The sequence below is a fragment of the Microtus oregoni genome, unplaced genomic scaffold (assembly GCF_018167655.1).
Source record: "Microtus oregoni isolate MIOR12 unplaced genomic scaffold, Mior012 000002F_ref0000024, whole genome shotgun sequence".
In the NCBI taxonomy this organism is placed as follows: Eukaryota; Metazoa; Chordata; class Mammalia; order Rodentia; family Cricetidae; genus Microtus; species Microtus oregoni.
The window spans coordinates 4,016,152-4,020,090 of record NW_024543061.1 but is presented as its reverse complement, the minus strand read 5'-3'; the positions used below and the strand labels follow the sequence as shown (position 1 = coordinate 4,020,090).

The following is a 3,939-nucleotide window of genomic DNA, read 5'->3' as shown; positions in this document are numbered from 1 at the left end:
TCCTCTGCTTGAATGGAGATCAGAAACTGAATCCCACAGCCAGAAAAGAGACTAGACACATGCTCTACGTTGGCATAAATATGGAAATTGTTATAAACTTTGTGACTGTATAGAAGCCAATAATATACAAACAATATCTTATAAAGAAGTAAAATTTTACTTAGATATTGAACCTCAAATAAAATAAGGAGTACAGCAGAGACAGCAATCTGAGGTGGCTCAGAGGCTAAGAGTGCCGACTGCTGTTTCCGAGGTCCCAGGTTCGAGAGCAGTTCACTGTACGTAAATAATCGAAAAAAAAAATGCTCTCTCCTCCAGCCCGGCAAGATGCCCAAGGTAAAGAAGGCCAAGGAGAAGAAGGTGGCCCCAGCCCCCACCGTCCTAAAGAAGCAGGAGGCGAAGAAGGTGGTGAATCCTTTGTTTGAGAAGAGGCCTAAGAACTTCGGCATTGGGCATGACATCCAGCCCAAGAGAGATCTCACACGCTTAAATTTGCCCACAAGTACAGGCCAGAGACCAAGCAGGAGAAGAAGGAAAGGCTGCTGGCCTGTGCTGAGAAAAAAGCTGCCGGCAAAGGGAATGTCCCAACTAAGAGACCACCTGTCCTTCAAGCGGGGGTCAATACAGTCACCACTTTGGTAGAGAACAAGAAGGCTCAGCTGATCGTGATTGCCCACTATGTAGACCCCATTGAGCTGGTGGTCTTCCTGCGTGCCCTGTGTCGGAAGATGGGGGTCCCCTACTGCATCATCAAGGGAAAGGCCAGGCTAGGGCGGCTGGTCAACAGGAAGACGTGCACCACTGTTGCCTTCACACAGGTTAACTAGGAAGACAAGGGTACTCTGGTCAAGCTGGTGGAAACTATTAGGACAACAACATTACAACAACGTATATGATGAGATCTGCCGCCACTGGGGAGGCAACGTCCTGGATCCTAAGCCTGTGGCTCGAATTGCCAAGCTGGAAAAGGCAAAGGCCAAAGAACTCGCCACTAAACTAGGTTAAATGTACTGCTGAGTTTTCTGTACATAAATATAATTACAAAACTTCCAAAAAAATTATTACAAATTAATAAGAGTGAAGTTTAGTGTTAGTAATAAGGACCTGCCTATGTATATTAGGAAGTAATACTTTGAAGTGCATTGCACGGCTGAAATTAATTAAACTTTGTATGAATCTTTAGTCTGATATCAATAGTTTCCACAACTATTTGATGTCTATATTTGCATTAAATAGACAAAAATATTTTATAGAGAAGGAGCACTGTTAAAGACATTAATTATAACTTAGCAATGGAGATTGAAAGAAGCCTGTTCATCTAGTCATGCATTCAGAAGTATCTGTTTGAAAAGTTCTGAATAGATAGGCAGACGTATATGTGCATGAGTGAACTCAGACATTCAGGTGTTTAGATCAGTATTCCATGTGGTCTACAAATGGTGATGCTTCAAAAGGCAAAAAGCAAACTCCAAGTTGAGGTCCAGATTTTAAATGAAATTCTAATGAGGAAATGACTCCCTGGAGAAGTTGTCACCAGGAATGATGTAAGAAAAATATAAACTAACATGGGTGGCTTTCCTACAAGAGAAAGAAATTTTAGTGCGAAAGATTAAAGTTTGTTGCAAGATCAGAAATCAACTGGAGAAAGCCCTCAATGTTTAAAACTGGGAAAATATGTCTAGCAAAATAATAAAAAATTATAATGTTGACTAATAGCATGAAGAAATAAAAGTTATATATCTAAAATGATACAAAAATGCTATTGAGTGTTGCAGGTAGAAGATACTCCTTACAGAATATTTCTAGTTTAGCGATTAACTTAGAAACAGAAAATTTCTTTTTAATAGCATAGGGATAATTACTGCTGTCACAAAACTGACAATTCTGAAAATTAGAAATATCCAATTTATACTCAAGGAAAACATAAATGAGGAGAGTCTTAAACTTCCTACCCAAATAATTAGTATTGCAAAACATAATTCTACAATATTATTTTTGGGGCTCTTGACACAATCTTTTTCAAGTGATTAAGGTTGGCCTCACAATGTTAAGAGTTGCTATGTTCTAATACATCTTTTGTGAAGTGCTGAACTACCTTCTGTGCTGTGCTTTCCCAAAAGTGCAATTACATTATAATCTAAATATATCAGAGTACTTAAATCAAGAAATATCCTTTAAATTCCTTTCAGACCCTACATAGGAGCAAGTTTACACCAGGCATAGAAAGATTTTTGTTACTATAACATAACAGTAGTGAAAAAGACAGGCACATGCCACTCAGGTTCCCTATTTAGATCCTTGAACACAGGGGGGATGATACAGGTGAAAAACATTGGTAGAAACATGAATTAAATCTGGAGTATATTAGTAGTGTTATGCGTAGATTAATTTCTCAAATTTGATTAATGTTCTTAGGTCATATAACAAATTAGCTTAAAAAAAAACAAGAGAAGTAAATGAGAGAAATCTATTACCTCCTAAATCTATGTATTAGTCAGGGTTCTCTAGAGGAACTGAACTGATAGAATTAATCTATAAAGGGGGGATTTACTAGAGTGGCTTACTAGCTGTGACCCAGCTGGTCTGATAATTACTGACTCCCTGCAATGTGTCTAAGAATCAAGTAGTCATTCAGCCCATGAGGTGATTTTTAAAACATATCAGAACCCCACCGAAATAGGCTGTAAGGCCATTGAAAAGTGAACTTGCCACTGAGAAAAGGACAGGCAGGCAAAGAACAAAAACTTCTTTCTGCATCGTTCTTTATGTAGGTTGCCATCTGTGCCGCACATAAGCCCCCTTTATCTGAGTAATAGCTAAATCTGCTATGCAGACCACTGCGCAGCCTGGAAATATCTCTGTGTATGGCGGCAGTAATCCTCCATGATCTCCTGCCTGTGCAGGTCTAGTAGACCTGATCCTGCCACCTGCCTAGGTAGGGAGTGCTGAGCCATGGACATGTTCTCAGCTACTTTCCTCCTGATTCTGATTGGGTACACAAACACAGAGGCCCACAAATGCTATTCAAATGCCACATAGCCAGAGTTTGCTCTGACAGCACAGCTTAGGAAGCTGCATTTTTGTGTTTGTTTGTTTTTGTCGTGTTGTTGTTTTTCGAGACAGGGTTTCTCTGGAAGCTGCATTTTAAAACCGTGAAGCTTTTGTTCTGCTATGGCTGAATGAGAAAAACCACTCTTAAAGGAGCCATGCCTCTGCTTGCTCCTAGCAAACAGAGCCCACCCAAGAAAATGCCACTACCAAACCATGTTTAAGTCTGTTCTTTTGTGTCTAGGATTACTTTTTAAGCTTTCTCGGGTTTTTATGTGGATATCGTTACCCATGTTGGCACACCAATCTGTTGAAATGAGACTCCTAGTTAGTTCCTGGCCACTTAGCTCTGACATATTCACACAGAAATCATATTAATTAAATCACTGCTTGGCCCATTAGCTCTAGCTTCTTATTGTCTAACTCTTATATATTAATTTAACCCATCTCCATTAATCTGTGTATTGCCACGTGGCTATGGCTTACTGGGTAAAGTTCCCAGCATCTGTCTGTGGGGGCTCCATGGCTTCTCTCCAACTCTTCCCTGTTGTAGGCTAAAAAGCAGTTCTTTATTCATTAACCAATAAAATCTAAAAGCAACACAGAGACAGAAGAATCTCCAACATTAATATCTTCAGATTGTAACAAACCCTTTGTCTAAGATGACCCTTTGGGGACATCCTGAGTTGGAGTTAGAGGATCATCACTTATGTTTTGATTGGTTACTGAATGAAAATTACCCAGGCATGTAAAGAATTTGAAACCAATTGTAAGCACTGGAGGAATAAATTCCTTCCTGATGAGGTTGAGTCTGCAGCTGATAAGATACAATGTGTAGGCATTTTCAAACTTCTTTGTACATTTGGGTAAGCATATCTCTAAAACTTTTGT

The 3,939-nt window shown here is 39.5% G+C and overlaps 1 pseudogene; it reads left to right on the top strand.

The window, feature by feature from the left end:
• Nucleotides 1–327: 327 nt before the first annotated feature.
• On the top strand, nt 328–1,005 carry LOC121432616 (annotated as a pseudogene).
• Nucleotides 1,006–3,939: the final 2,934 nt, after the last annotated feature.